The sequence below is a fragment of the Rhinolophus sinicus genome, linkage group LG10 (assembly GCF_036562045.2).
Source record: "Rhinolophus sinicus isolate RSC01 linkage group LG10, ASM3656204v1, whole genome shotgun sequence".
In the NCBI taxonomy this organism is placed as follows: Eukaryota; Metazoa; Chordata; class Mammalia; order Chiroptera; family Rhinolophidae; genus Rhinolophus; species Rhinolophus sinicus.
The window spans coordinates 46,346,216-46,358,193 of NC_133759.1; positions in this window are offsets into that span (position 1 = coordinate 46,346,216).

Below are 11,978 nucleotides of genomic sequence, written 5' to 3' on the forward strand. Positions count from 1 at the left end.
GTTATTTCTATGTTATTCCTTCTAATGGCATTTGAATTGAAAGTTATCTCAAATTAAGGAGTTTAATTTAAAGAAAAAAAGCCATAAATATTTTTGGCTTTGTAGGCCAGGAAGTCTCTGTTGCAACTATTCACCAAAGTCCCGCAGTGTGAAAACAACCACAGACAAGTAAATTAATGAACTTGGTAGTGTTTCAATAAAACTTTATTCATCTAAACAGACAGTAGACTGGGTTTGGCCCAGGCCCAGTAGTTTGCAGATGCTTGTCCTTAATTAAACAACCCCTAGAAAAATAAGTATATGTAACCCTTCAGAAGCAGCTATGTTGCAATTGATGAGACAGTTCAGAAACCAAAAAGCAAATTTAAAATAATAAATCTTTAACTTGCATTTTTTATACTATAATAGGAAGATTTATGTCACAGCAATTTTTTTGATATCTCTCCTTTTTACGTTGTCTTCACTTTGCAGGTGCTTTATCACTGCTCTGTTTTCAAATTCTTGAAAAATCCCTTCTCTAGCTTCTGCCCTCATGCTTTTAACTGCTCTTTATCACTTTCTCCTACTCTAAATAGGTTGAAAACTTTCCATAGTTTGCCATGTATAATGTGCACCCACGTTTCTGGCTCAAACTTCCATGGAAAAAAATCTTTCCTTTTAATTTTTTAACTCAAATTTCTATTTGTTTACATTTAGATACTTGTTTTTTGTATTATAAAGGAATTTTAGCATTTATTTTTTAACATTTTATGGTACAAAAAATTTTATGTAACAAATAATTACAAAACACAAGAACAGATACAAAGTACAAGAAATTTTATGTAACAGTAACAAATTTACAATATTTACATCATAGAGAAGGCCAAGAATTTTTTGTCATTGCAAGTTCGAGGTAAGTTCAACAAAACCAATTATCGTATTCCAGATATTATTTTGCACACGGACATCATTATTGATTTCTAGAGTTATACTTTTAACTCATAAGCATAAATAAAAGAATTAAAAACATTTATATGGATATGGAATTAGTACTACCCATGTATAATGCACATCCTTATTTTTCCCTCACAAATTTGGGCAAAAAAGTGTGCATTATATACGGCAAAATACAGTATTTTGTTAAGTCCAAAACTTTTCTCTATTACCTATCTGGTCCTGTTTTCCACCCACAATCCTCAATTTTCCATTAACCCCAAAGAACAAATCTATCCAGAAAGAGCCATCTGTGAAGAATGGGTGAGGGGAAGAAAATGCATTAGCAAAGCAAAAAGTCTTGTTAATGATTGAGACAGAGGATATGAATAGCAAAAATTCATACCCTAATCACTTCTGTCATGCTCTTTATGAACATGCCTGAATTAGGTGGGATATACTCATCTATTTAAAGGAGCCTTGAGTAGACGTAAGCAGTTCAGCGATTGCTGTTTTTACAGTTCTTTACTATACAATGCCATACACTACGTACACCAGGAAAAATTCTTTGGAGACATTTGAGTTGAGAAGATAACTAATTATACATTCAGTTTGTTCAAAATAGGGTAAGGAGTTTTTGCGTTTTTTGTTTTGCTTTATTTTGTTTTTGCATGCAGTTTTCTTTCTGTGAATCCAAAATATCCAGCCACGAAGGACATTTGGTGTTTATTATGAATGATGACCCCCTAAATTCCTTCCTACATATTACAAGTCCAAGTCTCACCCTGGACCCTTTGGCCCTGCATATTTCCATCCATCTTGAAACGGAATGACCTAAACCCATGAAAGAGAAATGAGGCAATCAAATAATGCCTGTCAGAAAACGAAATGTGCCACAGCATATTTCTTCTCATTACTGCATATTATGAAGACTAATGGCAGAGATGAATATCTCTAGTCAGAGCCACTTATAAAGGAATTAACATTTAAAAGTAATTGCTGTAGTTCATAATTGGTTGATTAGGTGTTCTTAACTCCTTAGGCCCTTTTCATACTTTAACTGCATGATACATGCCAGGCTTGCAGAGGGCCAATTTGTGTAAAAGGAAATGTAATTTGTCCCTTAAAAATATTGTTAGAAGATGTTATCATCTATTTCACAACCTCCCAGATCAGTTATTGTCTTCTGTGGTAGAAGTCACCAACTACCATGATGAAGGTAATTAACATGGAGATACCATGGAGATATAAATTATGGCATGGAGATATAAATAATCTATCCAACTTGTTTAAACCATTCCACAAATTGTGTTTTTGGTTGTTTTTTTTAAAGCCAATCATATTATTTTATTAATCTTAGTAACTACAATTCTCCATGCCATATCAGTGGATTATATTCCTCTTGGGGTTTTTCTCTTTTTAAAATTACATAATCTCCAATAGGCTTTGTATGGGCGCAGGTGTCCAAAAGGGCTGCTATATCACATGAGGAAAAAAAAAAAACTGTATCTTGGGGAGTGGGAGATGAAGGTAAGGGGGATCAAATATATGGTGATGGAAGAAGAACTGACTCTGGGTGATGAACACACAATGGGATTTATAGATGATGTAATACAGAATTCTACACCTGAAATCCATGTAATTTTACTAACAATTGTCACCCCAATAAATTTAATTTAAAAAAAAACACCTGTATCTTTAGTCCTCTGTTGCTTTGCTTTTTTCTGCCACCAAGTCCCTCTGTTGCCTATGGGCTCTATCCAGCCCTATCCAGGAGGGTCCACTACTGAGGTAACACTTCAGTGATCTGAAACCCACAAAGATAAACATTCACTAATTCTCCACATAAAGACAATCTCACTCCTTTAACGCCAAACTCAGACCCAGGTGCCCTGTACTAGAACTCTTGGAGTTCGAACTCAATTTGTTTAGTTCTTCCAACATTTACATCAGTAGGTCAGGGAAGCAAACAGGACAGGAAGAAGACTGATGTTTGTATTCTGTACCTCATGGACCAGAATTCCTAACTCCATTTCCTCCCTACAGATTCACTCTCTGAGGCCAAGCAGATTTTTCTTCTCTACATTTAAAACTCAATAGGGCTGGTCATACCCATTTCATCGGACAACAGTCCCACTTTTCCAAGGAACGCTGTCTTAATTCATACACAATCTATGCTTCTAAGAAAAACTTCTCCTAAGTGAATCCAAGGTAATTTTTCTGGTACTGTTGTTGCTTTATAAAGAGAGAGGAAAAAAATAAATAAGTAACCATCCAAAATCTAATCTCTCTGAGGGCAATTTGCTACAATGCCCATGGCATTATTTCAAGGAAATAAAGTTCCCTAACATTAAAAATATGCCCCACAAGTCTCTTGTGCCTTATTTGGTGTTTTATTAATTCATGCTATTTATGTATTATTTATATTCCACTTACTTTTACAAATTTTAAAATCTGAATTCATCCATCATTTTTGATCCTTGTGTCACTGTCTTTCAGTGAAAATCAATAGGGGGTTCCTCCAGTGGAACACCTATGTGTATGACGGTTATCAAAAATGTCTGCCTTCTCCATCAGATTTCCAGGCAATAACTGCATCATTTAACTCTTTTATTCACAGTACCTGGCACATTGCCTGGCACAGTTAAGATGTTTAGCTATTATTAGAAACTCATTCATTTCTGGATAAAAGGGAGGGAAGAAGGGAGAGAAGGAATGAGGGAGAACTGAAGGGAGGATGGAAGGAAGGATGGAAAAGGGTGGTTGAAAGGCTGAAGGGAGGGAGGAAGAAAAGATGCCATAATGATACATGTGTTTGGGTCAAATCATTATAGTCTCTAGGTATCTTCTGATCAAAATTAAAATAAATCCTGAGAGGTAATAGTGATTATATAATTAGTTGCAAAGACTTTGCTGGAAAATTATTTATCTGATTTCTTGGCGTTGACAAGAACCTTAGTAAGACAGATAATATAAATATAGCACTCTATAATTGCCACTCTAGCATGGTGGATGGAAGGGATGACAAGCTACAATCCCAGAACTACTAAGGCCAGCATGAGATTCCAGGAGCAGGGATAAATGTGAAAGAGGGAGGAGGAGAGTTAAAACACCAAAAAAGACAAATCACTGATAATTCTTTATATTAGTCAGGGTTCTCTTGAAAAACAGAACCAATAGGAGGTACACACACACGCATATACACACGGACACGCACACATTGTTTTAGTATAGGAATTGACTCACGTGGTTATGTACCCAATAAGTCCCACAATTTGCTGTCTGCAAGCTGGAGAACCAAGAAAGCCAGTGGTGTAATCCACTGTGAGGCCAAATGCCTGAGAACCAGAAGGCTTCTGGTTTAAGTCCCAGAGTTTGAAGGACTAGGAACCACAAACTCAAATATCCAAAAGCAGAAAAATATGGACATTCCAGATCAAGAAGAGAGAGGGGGAATTCACCCTGTCTTTGTTTTTTTGTTCTATGCAGGCCCCCAAGAGATTGGATAAAGCCTGTCTATGTGATGACAGCAGATCTGTCTACTCAGTGTACTGAAGCAAATGTCAGTCTCTTCCTCAAACACCCTCACAGACACACCCAGAAATAATGTTTTACCAGCTATCTGAGCATCCCTTAGCCCAGTCAAGTTGACACATCAAATCAACCATCATACTCTTTCTCATATCAGCCAATTTATGAACTTTAGGCTAAATAGACTTTTCATCACTCACAGCATTCATCACACAATGCACCCTGTCTACTTCTGTGAGGCAGAAAGTAGCAAAGGAAGACAGGAATGATTTAGGAGAAAGATCAGCTTTGGAACCAGAAGACATGCTTTTGGGACTGTCCACTCCACTTTCTAGCTGCGTGTGTTAACTTGTCTGAATGCATAAAATGTGCATAATCATAACAAACCTCCCAGGGCTGTTGTGAGTACTGAATGAGATAGATAATTTACCTGAAACCTCTTAATGAATAATAGAACTCTAGGTAGACTCAAAGAGATGTTTCTGTTGCCCAGACATAATTGAGACTAAAGCCACTTTTAAATTACAATTGTATTTTCACACCTTGATTTCATATGTATAATTTGGAAAATTATAGGGTATGTTTAGTTCTAAATCAGAGAAGCTAGCTACTTGTCTTTGACTTTCTGATTTTGGATAAAATTTGAAACCAGAGGGGCACAAAGAATTGCTTTGGTAAAAACACAGAAATAATAGCTGTCTGCTGATAAGAGCAAACACATTTTAACTCTGAAATCCCCCACTGTGAGAAAGACCATAAAATTATCTTTGCACAGGTAATAACATTGATTATGAACCAGAAACCACTGCATATCTCAGTTTCTGAAAAAGAAGACAACACCCTAAAGGGTTACCACTGTTTGTCTTTCCTAAAAGAACAGGTGGTTGATTTTTAAGGTGGAGTAGGAAATAGGCTTTGTTTTTCTTTAATTCCTCTAATAAACTTACTAAAGCCTAAACAAAGAAATATATCAATTGAGCCTCTGGAAATTAAAAGATCAGTTGCACATAGGCTTTCCAAAAGTGAAACTTCTTGTATAGCTAGTTATTCCTTCATCTTTAATTAAGTCACTAATTCTTAAATATGTGCACTGCAGCTTATTTACTGGTGCGGGGTAACTGATAATATCAGCGTTCACAAAAGAACAGACTTTACCAACCTCAGGTCTGAGACTAAGGTCAAGCTTTGACATTTACTACACAACTGTGAGAAAAATTTTTTTAGCCTGTAAATCTGTTTCATCATCTGTGAAATAATAATAATAATATTTACTTCACTGTCATATGAAGTGAAAACGAGATGGGGCAGGAAGACTACTTGCCACCTTGCTTGGCACAGAGGTGATCTCAGTAAGCCTTTGCTATAAAAATAAACAAACCAAGCACTAAGCTTCTGAGTACAAAACCCTGTGTCAGCCTGCTGTATTACTACAGTTCAGGTAAATTTTGTATTCAACCCCATAATAATCTCTCCTTGTTTGATTCTAAAAATAAATTTCTTCCAAAATATTGATGCAAAACTGGCATTCCAGAAAGGACTATGATTGTCCCATGGACCAATCTGTTTTTTCAATCCTAAAGGTTAAGACATGAAATTGGGATATAAATAGACATTTTAACAATAATCAGTTTTTTCCTGCTAAGAAGATGATATCAACTCACAAATGAACTCATTTAGTGACTTGAGTCACATAAGTAAATGATCAGACTATAGTCAGCCAGGTCTTTTTCCTAATGTGATCTGCTTTAGCCAAGAGCAAATTAGCACAGAGAACCTGGACTTCCTCTTGGAATAACCAGGAAATAAAATGCTTTGGCCCAAGAGGAAAACATAGAAACATGACAATTTTAAACTTTTTATCTCCCAAATGAATCATAATTACCCCTCACCTTATTTCTGCCCGGCCTCCTACTCCCATGGTAAATCCCAGGAATGTGAATTGGGAATAACCTTAGAGGACACATACTTAAAAGGGCACCCCATTCCATGGAAGTCCTGACAGATGTAGCCTCAGGATTTCCACTGGAGACTCATATTCGGTGTGGGAGATGGTAAGGGCCCCTTTGAAGCACTGCAATTATTCCATGATGAGTGGTAGAGTGTGTTGGTACATCAACTCTCCCTGATTGGGGCGTGACAAAATGGGCAGCACCCAAGGAAGAAATGATGGGGCAAATTATTGCTGTAGAGACGTCATCAGACAACATAGATCTTCACTATAGTTCTTTCACCCTTCTTTCTCTATCCTGGGTCTTCTTTATTCTATTACACTGCATCACTGCCGCAAATTCATAGGGCTTCCTTTCTTAGCATGATCTCTCCAAAATCACTAAAATGCCTGGAAAAGGAAACGCTTCTCGTTATTTGAAGAATTTAGGAATCAAGCAGAGGTAGGGTGAAGCAGACTGTGCCACTTACTATACATGAGAACTTGAGCATGTTTCTTAACTTCTCTGTGTCTTGTGTCCCTCACATAGTAATAATATTGTGATGATAAAATGAGGTGTCTCTTTTAGAGTGTCCACCACAATGTCTAGAATATAAAGATGTGCATAATAATGAGTAGCCTCCCCCCCCCCCCGCCCCATGTTAGTTCACAACCTAGTAACTCTAGAAATTTAGCAAGATTAGATTCAGAAGAGGTAGAACTTCACAAATCAAAGATCAATGTTTCTGGTTTAAACAAATTGCTGTGTACAAAAATAATAGCACACATTTACTGGCATTGTGTTTTATGTGTTTAATTCCATTTAATCAGCTCAGAAGACTGTGAGGCAGATATCAGCATTCTTCCTCTGATAAAGGTATAGAAACTAAGGCTCAGAAGGGTTAATAACTTGGCCACTGTGTCTCAAAAAATAAGTGAAAAAAGTTAGAATACAGACTTAGTTCTCTCTGTCTCAAAGTCCTGCCCTAGGTTTTTATGTTATAACTTTGAACTGGACTCCAAACAGTATTCCTCTAAGGGGATCCCTTGAAATTCCCTGCAGCCGAATCAACTGTGCTACTTGTTAAAAATTCAGATTCATGGCCCATCTCCAGGCCTACTGAAACAAAATCTATGGGGTGTGAGGCCTAAACTTTTGTATTTTTAATAAAATATCCAGAAAATCCTTCTGCTTTGTCAAAGCCTTTGTTGTTATAGGCTATTGCACATGACTATTCTTAACCCCTGTCCCATGGAGTCTAGTATAGGATTGGTCAGTTGATTTCTAGTTAACTGACAAATGTCCATAGGATTTACTCATTTAAAAAAAAAAAAAATGAATAAAAATGAAATTCCGAAGCCCAAAAACTCCATAGGTGCAATAAACAGGACAACAGAACTTTCCAGTTGTCCTTATTTCCATATCCCTATACACTGGAGGACTTGACTAAATGTAGCATCCTAGGGTACATACAAAACTACATAGTCCATTGAAAAGATTGGGGCATCATTATGTTCTCCTATGCATTACATTAGGAAACTGTTCTTCAAATGCAAGAGAAAATTTTCTTACTAGAAAAGGATGGCAGAGCTAAATTTTATTACTTATTTAGTTAGTTAGCTATTACTTATTTATTTTTATTTTCCCAAAGCTTTTCTCCAACTAAAAGTATATTGTCAGTAAGAGTTTATATTTAGTAAAGTTAAAGCTTTCAAATATGGAACAAATGTCATGCAGACTCTAAAATATTGTTGTGAACCAGCCAAAGGCAGTTTGGGGTTACAGGTATTGGAAATGTACCGAGGCATATATTTTAGAGTCTGTGCTACCAAAATGATGTCTCAAGGAAACTAATAGATCTATTTATCCTGAAGCCTGCCTGGTCCAGTCAGCCAGATGGGATATACTGAATGACAGGGCTTATTTCTATGAACTAACAAAAGCCAGGACGGGGTCATTAGGGAGTTGGAGATTGGTGCGTTTCCATTCCAGACCTTGAATTATACACAACAAATGCTGAAAGGGAAAGAAGCAAAGATCAAAAATCAGTGACTGGTACCTTTGTGAAGGTACTCTCAACTTAGGGAAAAAAAAACACACAGAAAAATCTTCCTTCGCCATCCCCAGAGGTTACCTGACTCATGAGTTGAAAGGCAAGTGGGAGGACCATAATCTTTAAAGGACCCACTGCGTGATTCTGGCCTAATGACCTATGGGCTCCTCAGCTTTCAGATGGAGATAACAAGCTCACCATCCTCTGTCACCTATGTTTGGATGTGAATGGGGAGTAAGGCAGGCAAAACACTCTATAAACAGATAACGAAAAATATTTTCAGAAATGAAATTGATTGCAGTGGTCATTGGAGGAATAGCACCTCAGTTTCTAGAGTGGATTGCAGTTGACCTAGGGCAATCAATGTAACTCATCCCCTTTGGAAATTGTAACTTGTTCAGATCCTTAAACAATTAGTATATGAAATTCAACTGGCCAGGTAATTTTCAGTAATTTTAATAGTAACTAGAAGCCCAGATAATTTTTATCTATCTACTATCATCTATTTTTTCTAAATATAGTCTTAATAAATTACCAAACATCAAAAACCATTGAAAGAATTTTACATTGAACTTGGTATACCTACCATCTACATTCTACCACTAATATCTTATTATTTTACCACCCATCCATTCTTCTATCTATCCATCGATCCATCTTATTTGTAATGCATTTCAAAATAAATTTTAGATGTCAATGGATTTTACCATTAACAATACACTTAATATAATTAAACTAAGTATTTGGTTATAATTTTCTTCTTTTGATGTAAAATTTACAGACAATGAAGTACATAAATCTTAAGTGTATATTTGATTCGTGTATATATCTCTATAACACAAAGCCCTATTAAGATATTGAACATAAGCAGCATCCAAGAACGATTTCTCTTATCTCTATCCAGTCAAATTCCACCAGTGCCAGAAGAAACCACTGTTCTAATCATTTTCCACCATAGACAAGTTTTCTTATTATTGCTGTGTATGTAAATGGAATTATACAGAAGGTATTCCTGGGTAAGTTTTCTTCTAGTTCAATTATTTTTCAGCTTTATCCATATTATTGTATGTGATAGCAATTTGTGCTTTTTGTTGCTGAGTAGTATTTTATTATATGTCCATACCACAGTTTATCTGTCCACCTGTTGTTTGATACCTGGGCTGGTACTTTTTTTTTTTTAAATAAAGCTATCAATCTTCTTTTACAAATGGGGTGGGGGGCAAGAGTGCATAGAAAAGTCTGCCCCAACAAGGAGGGTTATTTTAACACTGACATGGTATAGAACCGCTAGAATGCAATGATGAAAAGCAGACTGATTATCCTAAGTTTTATTCTTGTTTTTAAATTCACTGCATGCAACGTACTCACTTACTGCCTGTCTGTACCTGGGTGAGCTGCTCCCAGGGTCCCTCATGTCCCGTCTTAGAATCCCACTGACTAAGACCACGTACTTGGTTCATGTCTATTCCCCCATTTCCTGGTGTAGTGCCTGGCACACCCACAGCTCAATAAATGTTTAGCAATTTGCTAAGTGAATGATCTGCCATTGACAATGACAGAACAGCAGAACTCAAGAGGCCTTTCTTGTTTCTACAGCTTCTTATAGCCCACTCTTCTGTGATAAAATAAATATACCAAAATATGAATAAACACTTTTAATGTCCTGGAAATACTTCTCAAAAGTTATCCTGGAGGTTTTGATTTAAATCTGTAGGCAAACCCTGTCTTATGTAGGACATTTGGCATCAGTTTGAGGTAAATGACATTTTACCCCTGTTCATTGGAATTTAAAATGTATTCATGTCAAATGAGTTCTTTATAACCATTTCACTCCAGCTCTAAAAAAACAGCCAACATTCATTTCATATGGACATCAAAGAGTTTGCACCTGTGTGAATAAATGGTCTAAATTTGGGAAATTTATTTTGTAATATTCTGTATGCTTATTTTAAGGGCTGTTTTTGAAAGTGAGAAAGTCAATTTAAAATGTCACTGCATCTATGAACAAACCAAAAATTGTGTTCTTGAAATTATATTGAATCTTAACTGTATACAGATAAACAGCTAGCAATTTCTTTGTAATTAGTATTTTGCTATATTTGGAATCCTAATTTATTGCATTATTCTGGCCTCCCCCTTGTGGTTTTTCAACAAATAAATTATTTTTATGCTCATGATTTATTGAACAAAATGACTAGCAAATGCCCATGCAACACAGAACCTTTGGAATGAGCTCAAAATCACTTCTGAAGATTTGAAGACAAAATTTAGCATTTAATTTTTTGTACTATGAAAGGCATGATGACAGACTCTGGGATCAAACAAAATGTCCTTCTATCCCACTCTCACCATTTCCTATTTCTGTGAACTTGGGGAATTTACTAAATGTCTCTGTACTTTAGTCTCTTTTTCAAATGGAGGCAATAGACACTGAACTACACTCATGGGATGGTTGTGAGGACCAAATGTGTTGCTGCACATACCACCCTAGTCCACGAGGACAGCTGAGTACAAATGCCAGCGCCTTTATCTCTTTCAACGTTCAATGTCCAACAATCTTTTTAATGTTCACAACGAAGGTCTGAATGATTATGAACATTGTATAGACAAGGCCACTGAGGCTCGGAAAGACTGATGCAGTACAATGACTCTCTGGGTCTCAAACATTCTCAAACATTGTCTCTATCTTCACACCCTATTCCTTTGCCATGACACTGTAGCTTAAAAAAAAAAAGTAAAAGAAATGTGTTCAGCAATAAACAGGGTCTCAAGTTCCCTTGCCTATTCAACTACTGCAAATGCAACAAAGAATTTTACTGCATCTAATAAATATTTCATATCAAAAATTTGATAGAAATTCCCCTACCTCAAGCTTCACTTGAAAATTGATGAAGTAAAGTTATTCAGAACAGCTTATCATTTTCAGCAAGCTAAGAAAACTGACTTCCCTGAAGTGAAATATGTGAAAATTGCCTGAATGTTTGAAATTTAAGACCCAAACGATTATCCATCTAGTCACCTGCATTTCACTATCTTTGATTTCATGGGCAAAATAAATTCTCCAAAATGCACTGATATATCTCCAAAGATGAGAAAATTCCCCAATTTATTGAACCGGTTGTGTTACACCATTTAATTTTTATATCGCCACTTTGTTCCTTTAAAGATCGTAGATGGAGCGCTACACTAGTACTAAGATTCTCTCATAGATGCTTCACTGAGTCACATTCAATGGTCAAAGGTGGAAGGTGAAGATAAATACGCAATCCCCAGGTGGGAAAGGAAGCAGTGAAGCAGAGAATTCCTGAATCATAAATCTTTGCCCTGCCTGACAGGCAGGGAGAATGCAAGCTAATGAGGTGTAAAAGGTACAAATCCATTTCTGGATTACTATCCATCTTCAGAATCATGGATCAGCGATCCCCAAACAAGCAGGCATAACCTGGCTGGACATTCACCAATCTAAACGTCTTCCCTGCCCCCTCCCGTCATTCAATGGTTGTACCTTCTTAAGTAAAATGTAATTCATATAAAGGGTAGGAGGAGCTTTGTGA